A 15,335-nucleotide genomic window follows, 5' to 3' on the forward strand; every position below is an offset into this window, starting at 1 on the left:
AGCAAAATAATGCCATGTGCAGCAACATGGATAGACCTGCAGCCTGTCATACCCAGTGAAGTGAGTTGGGCAGAGGACACATATCATATGATATCCCTTATATGCAGAATCTAAAAAAGGGCACAAATGGACTTTTCTACAAAAGCCAGAGAGAGACCCACAGATGTAGAAAACACACTTATGGTTACCCGAAGGCAAGGGAGCAGGGGATAAGCTGGGAGATTGGGGTTGGCACATACACACCATGACAGCCCCTTACTCCATTAGTCTCCTCAGTCATGACAGGAGATGCTGGAACTGAACCAAATACAGTTGTTGTTGTTGTTTAATTTACTGTATTTATCTTGACTGCACTGAGTCTTACTTGAGGCACACAGACTCTTTAGTTATGGATTGCGAACTCTTAGTTCCTGCGCGTGGAATCTAGTTCCCAGACCGGGGATAGAACCCAGGTCCCCTGAATTGAGAGCAACGAGTCTTAGCTGTCAATGGACCACAAGGGAAGTCCCCCGGGTGCAGCTTTTCCTCTGGGCTAGACTTCTGACTGCTCTGGTCGAGTCTGCGGCTCCCTAGCAGTCCTCCTTTACCTGGACTGTCCCCTTGTTCAGTCCTGAGGGAAGCGGGGCCCTCACCCTATCTGTTCAAAACATAAGGCCGCAGACTATCTCCTGCAACCTTCCTGCCTTCCCTGACTGCTTCCTCCTGTGTTTTTTTCTGTTTTGTTTTTGCCTAAGAAAATTTACATAATCAAGAATATGGAAATACTCTTTGTAATCAAATCAGGTCAGGCTAAATTCCATTTGGTCCCCAGGGTGAAAGGCTGGGTAGACTTTTCAGGCAGGTCCCAGGTGGCTCAGCAGTAAAGAATCCGCCTGCTGATGCAGGCATGTAGGAGCCGTGGGTTCGATCCCTGGTCCGGAAGATCCCCTAGAGAAGGAAATGGCAACCCACTCTAGTAATCTTGCTGGGATAATCCCATGGACAGAGGACGCTGCAGGGGTACAGTCCATGCGGCCACTAAGAGTCAGCATGACTGAGTGACTGAACGCACACACACCTGGAGGCGACACCTCTTCAAAGCAGGCCTGTGTGACCCTCTGAGCTATTCATAGGCCAGCAGTAAGTTTTGTTAAATTCTGTACTTTTGTAGGGTCCAGACTTTAAAAGAATCAAGATGTTGTAGAAATCATTTCACACCATATTCAGGGTAACAAAAGCATCACACACCAACAAAGCAAAGACAGTAAGATAGGTGTGTGAGTTCATAATGTGCAGGATGATTACCCCCAGTCTAAGTGCCTGCGTGGCGGCAGGGGAGGCAGCCTAGTGCTGGGCAGGGGCTTAAGGGGACAGGGGCCTTTATTCCCCAGGAAATTTGGTCAGGCCAATCACTTATTACATGACCTCGGACGATTACTATTCTCTGAACTTCAGCTTCCTCACTTGTGAGATACAGATAATAATATCTGTTTCCTATGTTTGTTGTGGATAAAATATACATAAAATCACTGGCGTAACGTCCAACGTACAGTAAGTAACTAATAGTGATTCCACGCCTCCTCTCCTCTTATCTTTAGTTGGACAGCATCCCTAATTCTCAAAGTCAGAACACACTAATCATCTTGTCTGAGTCCAGCTATTCAAGACCATTTTGCATTTTCTGAAATCCTGGCAAAATGGACTTACAAAAATTGGCACCTGCCTCAACCAGTTATCCAAATGGATACATCAGTATCTCCTGGATATGGGAAAGGTTTATGGAGCCGAAGTAATCCACAGTTCAGGAATGAGCTCTTCTGTATAGTTATGGTCTGAGTTGCCTGAAATACAACAGGACCCAGGGCATTTTTGAGTTCAACAGATATTTATATATATTGCCATATGTGAAATAGACAGCCAGTGGGAATTTGCTGAATGATGCAGGGAGCTTAACCTGGGGCTTTATGACAGCCTAGAGGGGTGGGATGGTCTGGGAGGTCGGAAGGAGGTTCTAGAGGGAGGGGACGTATCTATACCTACGGCTGATTCATGTTGGTGTATGACAGAAACCAAGACGATATTGTAAAGCAATTGTTCGCCAATTAAAAATGTGTGCATGCTAAGAAAAACAATGCTCCTCTCTCAACTTGTCCCTCCTCTCCCTCCTCGCTGTGTCCACAAGTCTGTTCTTTGTGTCTGGGTCTCCACTGCTGCCCTGCAAACAGGCTCATCAGCACCATCTTTCTAGATTCCATATATATGCATTAATATATGATATTTGTTTTTATTTTTCTGACTCCCTTCACTCTGTATAATAGGCTCCAGGTTCATCCACCTCATTGGGACTGACTCAAATGCGTTCTTTTTTCTGGCTGAGTAGTGTTTCATTGTACCACAGCTTCTTTATCCATTCATTTGTTGGTGGACATCAAGGTAACAAATATTTATTAAGTGCCTTTTATTTTCTGGTGTGTGTGTGTCAGGAAGTAGGCATTGAAAGATAACTGAAGATGCCTCTCCTGGCATTAGAAATGGGAGCGACCGGTAGGTAAACAAGACATGTTTGGAGTAAAACTTGTCAGTGAGATTGTAGCTTTGGGGGGTTAGGATGAATAGAGAAGAATGCATGAGCAGAGAGATATGAACTAACAGGTCCATTTATGGGTTCAGTTTATTCCAAAAATCTATAGGGCACCTACTGTTTGTCAGGCACTAGTTTAGATGGTTTGGATATATCAATAAACTTTTTAAAAAATTTTATTTATTCACTTGGCTGTGTTGCGTCTTAGCTGTGGGCTCCAGAGCACGTGGACTCAGTAGTTGTATCACACAGGCTTAGTTGCTCCAAGGCATAGGGGATGATAGTTCCCCAACTAGGGATCAAACCTTTGTCCTCTGCAGTGGAAGGTGGGTTCTTAACCACTGGATCGCCAGGGAAGTCCCAATAAACTCAATAATATAAAGACTCCTGCCCTTCTGGAGCTTACATTTAGAGATGGGGTAGGGAGTGAGCAGCAGGGCACAGGCAATACACAATCAGCATACCATCACTTCACGGCAAATAGATGGGGAAAAAGTGGAAACGGTAGTAGATTTTATTTCCTTAGGCTGCAAAATTGCTGTGGAGGGTGACTGTGGCCACAAAATTAAAAGATGCTTGCTTCTTGGGAGAAAAGCTCTGACAAACCTAGACAGCATATTAAAAAGCAGAGAAGACATCACTTTGACAACCCAAGTCTGTATAGTCAGTTCAGTTCAGTTCAGTTGCTCAGTCGTGTCTGACTCTTTGCGACCCCATAGACTGTAGCATGCCAGCCTCCCTGTCCATCGACAACTCCCAGAGTTTACTCAAACTCATGTCCATTGTGTCTGAGTAGCATCCAACCATCTCATCCTCTTGTCATCCCCTTCTCCTTCTTTCCTAGCATCAGAGTCTTTTCAAATGAGTCAGTTCTTCGCATTAGGTGGCCAAAGTATTGGAGCTTCAGTTTCAGCCTCAGTCCTTCCAATGCATATTCAGAACTGATCTCCTTTAGGATGGACTGGTTGGATCTCCTTGCAGTCAAGGGATTCTCAAGAGTCTCCTCTAACACCACAGTTCAAAAGCATCAGTTCTTAAGTGCTCAGCTTTCTTTATAGTCCAACTCTCACATCTACACATGACTACTGGAAAAACCATAGCTTTGACTATACAGACCTTTGTTGGCAAAGTAATGTCTCTGCTTTTGAATATGCTGTCTAGTTTGGTCATAACTTTCCTTCCAAGGAGTAAGTGTCTTTTAATTTCATGGCTGCAGTCACCATCTGCAGTGATTTTAAAGCTATGGTTTTTCCAGTAGTCATGTCCGGTTGTGACCGTACATGGCCATAAAGAAGGCTGAGTGCCAAAGAATTGATGCTTTCAAATTGTAGTGCTCGAGAAGACTCTTGAGAGTCCTTTGGACTCAAAAGAGATCAAATTAGTAAATCCTATAGAAAATCAACCCTGAATACTCATTGCAAGAACTGTTGCTGAAACTAAAACTCTAATACTTGGGCCACCTGATGTGAAGAGCTGACTTATTGGAAAAGACCCTGAAGCTGGGAAAGATTGAGGGCAGGAGGAGAAGGGGATGACAGAGCATGAGGTGGTTAGGAGGCATCGCCGACTCAATGGACATGGGTTTGAGCAAACTCAGAGAGATAGTGAAGGACGGGGAAGCTTGGCATGCTGCAGTCCATGGGATCTCAAAGAGCTGGACATGACTTAGTGACTGAATAACAACAAGAATGATATGCAAAATGTGTAGCTTGTTGAAAGGTGCCAAGGGAGGGGCCGGTATGCAAACTTAAACAGGGAGGTAAGGGTGAACCTCACCTGGAAGGTGACACTTGAGTAGGGGAAATTTGAAGAAGGTAAGGGAGTTGGCCATGAAGATATCTGGAGGCAGAGGTTTCAGGTAGGGGAACACCAAGTGCAGAGGCCCTAAGCGGGAAGACCCTAAGTGTGGGTCAGAAGAACATGGGGAGGCTAGGGTGAGAGAGAGCGGTAGGAGACAGTCAGAGGCGAGGGGAGGCTCTGTCCGTCACGTGGGGGGGGGACCAGCAGGTCACTGGTGTGGCTGAAGCACAGAGAGCAAGCGGAGAATTCCTGAGGATGGGCTCATTCTACACCAGGAAGGCACTGGGGTGCAATGTTAAGGCCTGGGTTTTTAAGCAAGTAGTTGTGCTGCCTGGGAAGCCCACACCTCACATGGACAGCAAATGTGTTTGTAAGAGATAAAAGCTTCATGTCCTCTTATTTCTAATATGGATGGGAGAGAAAGGAGGCTCAGGATTATGAATCTGATTTTAATCCTAGTTTTATCTCTGACAATAATCTTTGATGATCATTTCATTCGGCAGTGATTTCAGTTTTCTGTCTGCAAAATGAATGGAGTGGGAGGAGGAGGGAGGGATGAGAGAAGGGGTAAAAATTATCCACCTTTCCACCTCCTAAGGTTGTGGAGAAGAACCAGGTTGATATATGATGGCTTTTGAGTTCTGGAAGAACTCTGGAGAATGCAAATAACACCCTGGTAGGCAGAAAGGCGGAGAAGGCAAAGGCACCCCACTCCAGTACTCTTGCCTGGAAAATCCCAGGGATGGAGGAGCCTGGTAGGCTGTAGTCCATGGGGTTGCTAAGGGTAGGACATGACTGAGCGACTTCACTTTCAGTTTTCACTTTCATGCATTGGAGAAGAAAATGGCAACCCACTCCCGTGTTCTTGCCTGGAGAATCCCAGGGGCAGGAGAGCCTGGTGGGCTGCCGTCTATGGGGTCGCACAGAGTTGGACACGACTCAAGCGGCTTAGCAGCAGCAGCAGCAGCAGGCAGAAAGGGGATAGTGCAGTTTTATTGCCTCTCCTTTCCCATTTCTTCTGTGACAGGTACAGTTCCTCACAGGAGGAGAAAACTGGCCTTCCTGCATCAGTGGGTAATTTGGCCAATCAGAAATCATGCTTCTTCCACCCCGACCGACCGAGGCCTCCATGGGTGCACTGAGGCGGTGCTGGCAGCCCCACCGTCCACTCCATTGTTGGTTTCTGGGCTACAAGTAAGTGATGGGCGTGCATGTACCCTCAATTCTAGGAGCAGCCAGAATCCTTACAGAACCAGTTGTGGTTTGTTGGAGCTCTGCTCTTCACACCATTCACACTCTTCCCTGTCTCTTGGCTGAATTTTTAGCATAGTCCCAAGGTCTTGTACGCAAGGTCCTGCCTCTGGCCTTAGAGGGCATCATCTCCCGCCACACTTCACCTGGTTGCTACATGCTTCCGGCAAACAAAGCTCTTCCTCACCAGAGGGCCTTTGTACAAGCTGATCCCTATATCTGGGGTTTTTTAAAAAACTTTTACTTTAAAGTGTATTAGAGTATATGGCTTCTCTGGTGCTTCAGATGGTAAAGAATCTGCCTACAGTGTGGGAGTCCCAGGTTCCATCTCTGGGTCGGGATGGAGAAAGGAAGGGCAATCCACTCCAGTGTTCTTGCCTGGGAAATCTCCAGATGGAGGAGACTGGCAGGTTACAATCAATGGGGTTGCAGAGTCGGACACGAATGAACAACAAACACTATAGTCGCTTTGATTTCCCTGGCGGCTCGGTTGGTGAAGAATCTGCCTGCCAGTGCAGCAGATGTGGGTTTGCTCACTGGGTCGGGAAGATCCCCTGGAGGAGGGCATGGCAACCCACTCCAGTACTCTTGCCTGGAGAATCCCATGGACAGAGGGGCCTGGAAGGCTACAGTCCATGGGGCCTCAAAGAGTCAGATACGACTTAGCAGCTGAACAGCAGCAATAGCAACATAGTTGATTTACAATGTTGTGTTTGTTTCAGGGGCACAGCAACATGACTCAGTTATACAGGTACACATATCCATTCTTTTTCAGATGCTTCTCTTCACTTACCTAAATCCTGTTTCCCTTTCAGGTCTCTATTTATAGGGTAGTGTGTCAGAGCAGCCTTGTCTGCCTCTCTGACCTAGGATGAGCCTCATGTGGTGTTACCATATTATCCTGTACACTTAATATATTCAATTAAAAAATTTGTCAGCTTCCCTATTAGACTGAAAACTCCGAGAGTAGAGAAAACCCATCTGTTCCTGATCTTGTTTCCATCTGACCATAGCTGTTTATCTCCCTTCCGTAAACCTGCTGGGAGTCATGTCAACATCATAATAGCTGCTCTTTGTCGAGTATGTATTTATGTGTTGGGCTTCCATAGTGCTCAATGTTCTACTCAGATTTTCTCACTTTATCTACTTCAACCGCATAAGCAACCTAAAGAGAGAATGAATGTGGGCAACCAGGAAGCCGGGTGCATTTACTTAGGCACCTACTATGTGCCAAACAGTGTTTAAGGTACTGAGGATTCTGTACGAAAGAAAGCAGATAAAGCCCTGCTCTTGCGGAGTCTGCATTCTAATATTTGGGGACAGCTACACAGCTGCAATAGAACAGGAAGATGGCTAGACAGCCTGTCTTCTCCCGGAGGCAAAGCTACTGGGAGAGTGAAAGTCAAATTGGAAGAGAGATTTCTGGGCATGTGGCACAGGGGTAAAGAAGCTGCCTGCCAACGCTGGAAACATGAGAGACGCGGGTTCGATCCCTGGGTTGGGAAGATCCCCTGGAGGAGGGCATGGTAACCCACTCCAGTGTTGCTGCCTGGAGAATCCCCACGGACAGAGGAGTTAGACACAGCTGAAACAACTTAGCACACGCGCGCAGAGAGTGAGAGCTAACACTCATGAAGTGTCACATTCTAGGGGTATTGACATTTTATTTCATTATCACAATAACTTTGTTTTCTAAAAAAATTTTTTGGCTGCATCGAGTCTTAGTTTTGGTGGGCAGGCTTAATTGCCCCTCAACATGTGGGATCTTAGCTTCCTGACCAGGGATCAAACCTGTGTCCCCTGCATTGGTGTGCAGATTCTTAACCCCTGGACCACCAGGGAAACCCCCATGATAATCTTCTGAGGCCGATACTGTCATTATTGCCTTTTGATAATGAGGAAACAAGTTTCCCAAGATCCCAGAGGCAAAACTGCTGCAGATGGTCCCAGGGGGGACTCCCACCCTGGGTCCCCCAGGGCCTCTGCCTGCCCTGCCCCCTCTCAGCCGAGCCAGCCAGCAGTCCGGCCCCAGACCCACACCTGCCCCCAGGGAAGAGCTGTCCCCGTTAGCAAATGCTGATCTCACACGCGCATAGTTCCAGTTACCAAGGTCCTTTCAAGTTTGACAGTCTTGATATTGGCCAGCATTCCCTTCAGCCGGTCTTTGTCCACACGTTAGAGCCCGAGATAGAAACCGTGATGAAACCTTTCTACTGGTGACCAGAGGTGGCAGCTGAATGTATTCAGTAGAATGGTAACCAGCAGGGATGTGGCTAAGGTATCCAGGTGTGGAAGAAGTTAAAAGGACGTGACCTCTAAGTGATGTCACAAGTTCAGCCAGGTTAAACATATGGAATAAAAACAGAATGGGAAGGTTACCCTGGTGAAAATGTAGTTTCATGGCAGCGGTGAAGGCGTTTCCCTCCCTCATCTTTGACTCATCAATTTGAACAGAGGATCCCAGCTTCTCAGGGCATAACACTTATGTCTCTGTTATCTTCAGGGTGTAGGATATGATATAGACATTGTGTATCTGGTTTTCAGCACGACATTTGAAAATCCTCCTTTTTTCTCCTGTGGGTCTCTAGCTGGAGAAATGTGGGCTAGAAGGTGATTCGCTGTTAGGCGAGCTTGTATCTGGTTGAATGACTACTCGCTGTGGATCAGCGTCAGCTCTATTATGTAATGGGAGGCTCGGTTCTGGGCCTTGTTCACTGGGATCAGGGCCTTGCATGAGGGCCTGCATGCCCACTGATCTGCTCTAATTCATGGCTGGAATAAAACTAGTTCACCTGTTGATAAGTTGGGCCAAAGTCCAGGCTGGGGTAAATCTGGCGAGGGAGAACTTAACAGAAACCAGTGGATGTGGATGGCTACACAGGTATGGAAGGGGCGCCATACAGGTGTAAGACGTCTGTGTAGCAGAGCGAACGTGGCCTTTTAAATACTGAAAACTCATTAAGAAGCCAACTGTGTGAAGTGAAGGCAGAAAACCAATCAGCTTGAGCTAATTTAACATATTTCTCATAACAAAAAGGCACGAGACAGGACTTCCCTGGTAGTCCAGTGGCTAAGACTGTGAGCTCCCAATGCCAGGGGCCTGGGGTTCAATCCCTGGTCGGGGAACTAGATCCCATATGCTGCAGCTAAAAGTTCACCTGCCACAGCTAAAAGGTCCTGAATGCCACAGCTAAGTGACCTGGCGCAGCCAAATAAAGAAATAAATGATTTTTTAAAAATTCCCAACAAAAGGGTGCTAGAAACTCATTCTAGTCCTTGGTTAAACATGCCTAGGATACTGTGTTCCATTCTGGGCATCATGCCAACCTCTAGGACCATCTGGAGTGTGTTAAGAATCAGTGTCCAGGAGGCTGAGGTGGGCCCATTGAAGTCATCTCAAGAACAGTGGCAGGAAATTGGGCCATTTAATTGGAAGTAAGGAGTAAAGGTCAGACAAGCTTTGTTTAAGTATTTGGAATCTGTCTTGATCAAAATGGATTAAATTTAATCTGTGTGGTACCAAAAGCTTCACAGATGGCTCAGTGGTAAAGAATCTACCAGCAATTCAGGAACCACTGGAGATGTGGGTTTGATCCCTGAATCGGGAAGATCCCCTGGAGAAGGAAATAGCAACCTACTTGCCATTTTTTTCAGTATGAAAAATTCCACCAACAGAGAAGCCTGGCAGCTTATAGTCCATGGGGTCACGAGGAGTCAGGCACAACTGAGGGACTGAGCATGCATGCACCCCAGAGGCCTTGGAGCTTTGTAATACTTGGGACTATGCAGAAATGATTGGGATGACTGGGGGTAGCCTGACTGTCTAAATATGACCACAAGTCCAGAACTCTGTAGTGGGGCTTCGTTGATCAGAACCAGAGTCAAATTCCATGCCTTTTAATTGCACTCTTCATTGCCTCATTTTGGGCTCTAAATCAATACATAACCGGAATAATTTAAAAATAACAAGCTGTGGCCGTCCATCTGGCATCTTTGTGGGCCAGAAGGAGTTTATGGGCTAAGCGGCCAAAGCTCTGGCCTGTATCATAGGGTCCCATAGTCAGATGCAGATACATGCCAAGAATTCCACCCACTCACTTTTTAAAGTAATGTGACTGTTTCAGTGTTATCAGTTTAGCCTGACATGTACCTTTTAAATTAATCTGTCTTTTCTAATTTGATGATTTTTTAAAAACATTTAAATTTATTTGGCTGCACCAGGTGTTGGCATCACTGGTTGGATAGCATCACCAACTCAATGGACTTGGACTTGGGCAAACTTTGGGAGATAGTGAAGGACAGGGAGGCTTGGCGTGCTGTAGTCCATGGGGTCACAAAGAGTCAGACACGACTTAGTGATTGAACAACCAAGTCTTTGTTGCAGTATGCAGAATCTTAGTTGCTGCCATGTGGGATCTAGTTTCCTGACTAGGAATCGAACTTAAGCCCCCTGCATTGGGAGTGCAGAGTCTTAGCCATTGGACCACCAGGGAAGTTCCCTGTTGATGTTATCTTTAAGCCCTTTCTTGTGGAAGTTAAACCGTATGAATGCCTCCAGAGAGCAACTCAGAAACGTGATGTGCCGGGGGCCAGTGTGAGGAATCCCACCCGTGACAAGGTCATGAGGAAGGAAGCCTGACAAAACGCAAGGACGTGATCAGGCTTCAGGGGTTCCCCCTGGAATTTCCTGAGCATGTACCCCAAAAACCAAAAAATCTGCCGGCTTTTGTGCTCTGCTTGTCTGATATTCTCTGGAAAAAGTCAAATCAGGGCTTTAGTCTTCTGCATTTGAAAGGGATGTTTCAGTTAAACCCCTCTGATAGCTCTCTAGCTTGCCTAACAGGTTCCCCTGGACCTCTTACAGCTTGTGAATTGCTTACAGCCCCCCAACTGCGAGAGGCACAAAGCTTAAAAGCATCTTAAAGATACAGAGCCTTTTCTAAAGAGCTAAAAATCATATTGGTAGAGGGTTTTCACTGCTGACTCAATGACTGCTGCCAGGCCTCCATATTCTTTATCTTTTAGGCACCTGGGAGGATGTTAATCAATGTAAACGGGATATGGAAAAAGATATATAATAGTTTTGATGTTAGCAACACTAGACTTTGAGTTAATTACTTTTCTCTTTGTTATATATCACTGCACTCCTCTTGTGTCCTTGCTATGTAAGAATGTAACTTTATTTAGTGCTTTCTGAGAGTGGCACCAGACTTTGGGAAGAACAACACAAATAAGTCTTCTGGTTGACAAACCCTTATCAGAAAGAAGGCTGTAAAATGTTAATTGGCCCTTTTGGCCGGAAGATGATGTAAATTACCTAAGACTTGTGTATACAACTAGGTATGCAGAGAGAAAAGCCTGGTTTTGATAAGAATCTGGGCTGCTAACACTGCATAACTTTGTGTTACCCATTGATCTCCATGTTTTATCAAAAGTATAAAAAGCCTTCTGAACAATAATGGATGGACCAGTTTCTCGGCCTAGTCTCTCGGCCTAGTTTCTTGGGAATCTGGCTCCCCCTGTGTGTGTCTCTCTCTCTTTTTCTCCCTCTCCCTCCCTCTCCTATTTACTCTAATTTCAGGCTGAATTCCCATCTGGAGCGGGGTGGCTCACCACGTTTACTTACTTGCCCTGGCTTTTAAGACCCGCGCGAAAGGGAGCCTAAGGCAGGGCACCCTTCAGTATTCAAGTGGGCGCCGGTGGCCTAACATAGATGGTGCAAGCTCCTTGTCTGGAACTTTATTGGCCTTCCCCGTAAGCCGAGTTATTCAGCCTTCTTTCTCCACTTAATTTTCCTACTACACTATTTCTCCCTGATCTAATCTTATATTCTTCTATTAACAAACAAATAAGTTTTCCTTGCCTACGCCGTCCATGCTTCGAATTTCCCTGGATCCACCAGGGCTGGACCCTGGCAGTGATGCACACTTTTCACTGTTGGACTTTGGGGAAGCCGTGATAGTGGTTCTGAGACCGCAAGATGTGTTACGTTGTATCCAGCGCAGCTTGGGGTTCACAAAGAACAGGGTCGGATCAGTAACTGAGCCCATTCAACGAAAGCTTATTTAGGATTGTCAGTGTAGTAGGTGGGGCTTCCCAGGTGGCGCTAGTTGTAAAGAACCTCTCTGCCAATGCAGGTGACATAAGAGATGTGGGTTCGATCCCTGGGTGGGTAAGATACCCTGGAGGTGGGCATAGCAACCCACTCCAGTATTCTTGCCTGGAAAATCCCATGGTCAGAGGAAGCTGATGGGCTACAGTCCATAGGGTCGCAAAGAGTTGGATGCGACTGAAATGACTTAGCCTGCAAGCATGTAGTAGGTATTAGGCAGGCTATACAGAAATCAAAGAAAAAGTTCCTGCCCTTGTGTGGTTAACTCCTGTAAGGGGAGACTAGCTGTGAATCACACATGCTCTAAGTACAAAGAAAGGAACAGAATGGGATAGGAATACACGCAGGGGGCAATTCCAGCTGAAGTAGGAGGGTAAGGAAAGTAGCTGAAGGCTGGCACGAGAAAAGTGATTCTCCATCTGGCTGCCCCATCAGAACCTTTTAGGCCTGCCCTTCTAGATCATCAGTCTGTCCTTATGCCAACAGCAGACTACACTAATAAGTGCATTTCTTATAACGTCTGATACTTGCTCTTTTTCTTCTTCAGGGTTTTCTTGGCTATTCTTGACCCTTTCATTTTCATGTAAATTCCAGACTCTGCTCATCAGTGTCCACAAATAAACCTGCTGGGATTTGAATGGTTTTGCATGAAATGTAAACACCTGGCTAAGAACAGCTATCTTCACAATATTGCCCTACTAGCCTTTTTTTTTTTTCAGGTAATTTTACTTTCATTAATATCTTGGTTGAATTTTTGTACGTGCGAGCTGACTCTCATTTGACTCTTTGTAACCCTATGGACTATAGCCCGTCAGACTCCTCCACCCATGGGATTCTCCAGACAAGATCACTGAAGTGGGTTGCTATGCCCTCCTCCAGGGTTGTTCCCAGGGATTGAACTCAGGTCTTCTTAATTGCAGGCAGATTCTTTACTGTTTGAGCCACTAGGGATGCCCCTAGTTTCCAAAGGGAAGCTGAAACATTTCGCCACGAACAGTGATGCTGTGGGGTTTTGGTTCCTGTTAAATTGTTAGTTTCTATCAGTTTACTTTCTGTATGGCTAAGACTTACTGGTCAGAGGGTTAAAAACATGAGGATTCATAAACAGGCCAGGTATATAAGGTCCCTTGACTTATGACAAAGGCACCACTTCCCTGCAGTAGGAATTTTTATTTTTTATTTTAGTAAATTATGATTGATAATTGGCTATAAATATGAAACAAATGATGGCTAAGAGCACTGGCTTCAGGTGTTTGGTGTGGACAAACATTTTCTAAACAGGACACAGAAGACACTAATCATGAGGAACAGCTCTTCACCAAGGAGGGAGAAAAGGCTAGATACTGACTGCAGTAAGATATTTACAAATATCCAACAAAGCACTATACCTAGATACACCAAAAACGCTTCCAAATCTGTTAACAACAAGAAAAATTCCAGACAACCCATGTTAAAACATGGTCAACAGACTTGAACAGGTTCTTCGCAAAGAAGATATCCCTGTGTGTGATCTCATTCTATAACCACAGAACTGAGAAAGGAAAAGAAAAAGAAACTGATGTGCTGTGTGTTGTTGGCAAGGATGGGTAGGGTAGGATTCTGACAGCGTTTGCCCACAGCTCTTCAGACCCCAGGACTTAGGTGCCTGCTGACCTGACCTCTAAAGCTGGCCACTGTCTCTCTCTCTCTCTCTCTCTCTGTAAGGCTGTTCTCTGGGCTCTAGAACGGCTCTGCCTGTAGGAGCTGTACCCCGCACAGAGGTGTCAGGAATGGACACCATACCCCCCAACCAAGAGTAGCCCTAGGCCAAGACCAGCTGCGCTGGTGTGTGATATGCCCTCCCACTTGCCTCTGGTGTGTGTTCCAGACTATTTAAAGAGGTGTCTGGGACTTGACCTCCCCTGCTATGGGTGGCAAGTGGTAAGGAACCCGCCTGCCAATGCAGAAGATGAAAGAGATGTGGGTTCAATCCTTGGGTCAGGAAGATCCCCTAGAGTAGGAAACGGCCACCCACACCAGTATTCTTGGCTGGAGAATCCCACGGACAGAGGCGCCCGATGGGCTGTAGTATGGGGTCGCAAAGAGTCACATGACTGGGCGACTTAGTAGGCACACATGCCCGCAGTGGCTCTTCCTTCATCACGTGCCCTGTACTGGCTCTCCTCCCTTTCGTGATTCACATTTCACTTCCCTGCCATGATTTTGGGGGACATTTCCCGAATAAACCACTGGCACCCAAATCCTCACTTCAGGGTCTACATCTGGGGAAACCCCAATGAAGATATGTGTTATAGTCCCATAAAGATGTTTCCTTGCAAGAAAAGGACACGGGAGGTGGCTCTTACTCTGCAAGGAAAACAGGAGCTAATATTTCTTAGCATCGTTGTCATTGTTATTTAGGCATTCAGTTGTGTCCCACTCTTTGAGACTCATGGACTATAGCTCACCAGGCTCCTCTGTCCCTGGAATTCTCCAGGCAAGAATACTGGAGTGGTTGTCATTCCCTTCTCCAGACAGAACCCGTGTCTCCTGCATTGGCAGGCAGATTCTTTACCACTGAACCACCAGGAAAGCTCCATTTCATGGCATAGATTGCTGTATATCAGGACTCACCACCATTCTCCATGTAAAATGTATACTTGTCCCCCTCTTGGGTGGAAATCTGATCATATACGGTCAGGAATAGTGCTGGAAATTTTCCACGGTTTATTTCACCAAACTGTTGTCTCTATTATATTGATGTGGAAGTTGAAAATTACACGTGAAATAGCTTATTCAAGATTACAGGGATTTCCCTGGTGGTCTGGTGGCTAAGACTGCAAGCTCCCAATGCAGGAGGCTTGGGTTTGATCTCTGGTCAGGGAACTAGATCCCAAATGCCACAACTCAGAGTTTGTAGCAACTAAGACCTGGTGCAGCAAAATTAAAAAAAAAAAAAAATCATCACATCACAGTTTTAGGATGAATTAGGATGTCATAGGCTTGACAAGCAACCGTGACGTTGACCAGATTGTGAAGCATCAGGATGAGAATTTGGGAGAAGGCACTTTATCTTCTCAGTGGGAAACCAAGTGCTGTATAAACCAGAGGAACGTAATGACCAGAGTTTGTGGGTACCCCTCTGACTCAGGATGGAAGGTGGGTCGGCGGAAAAGGTGGCCCTTTAGACAGTTGTTCCACTCATCCAGGGCTGAGATGCTGCTGCTGCTAAGTCGCTTCAGTCGTGTCCGACTCTGTGCGACCCCATAGACGGCAGCCCACCAGAATCCCCTGTCCCTGGGATTCTCCAGGCAGGGACACTGGAGTGGGTTGCCATTTCCTTCTCCAAGGGCTGAGATGGAGAGGTCTGAAATCAGGGTATGCAGCCACAGAAATGGCAGACAGGGTGGGGTCACAAGTCTTAGTGACCAACTAGACATAGGGGCTGAAGGGGAGGGAAAACAGCTTCTCTTTTCAGATGTCTTCGGAATGTGGGTGGTGATTGGAGTGTTCTAATTGAAGGCTCTTCAGCGTCACTGTTCTTGTCGCAGGGCTCCCCCTGGTGGTGATAATAACCACAAACGGGGCTCACCCTGGGTGCCTGCTGTGGTGGGAGACACAAGGGAGCCTCGT

The 15,335-nt window shown here is 46.4% G+C and overlaps 1 protein-coding gene across 1 annotated transcript in view; it reads right to left on the reverse strand.

The window, feature by feature from the left end:
- GALNTL6 (polypeptide N-acetylgalactosaminyltransferase like 6) overlaps positions 1 to 15,335 on the reverse strand; it is a 138,425-nt gene that overhangs the window by 7,601 nt on the left and 115,489 nt on the right. The gene's annotated exons all lie outside the window — the stretch shown is intronic.

Source organism: Ovis aries, chromosome 2 (assembly GCF_016772045.2).
Source record: "Ovis aries strain OAR_USU_Benz2616 breed Rambouillet chromosome 2, ARS-UI_Ramb_v3.0, whole genome shotgun sequence".
In the NCBI taxonomy this organism is placed as follows: Eukaryota; Metazoa; Chordata; class Mammalia; order Artiodactyla; family Bovidae; genus Ovis; species Ovis aries.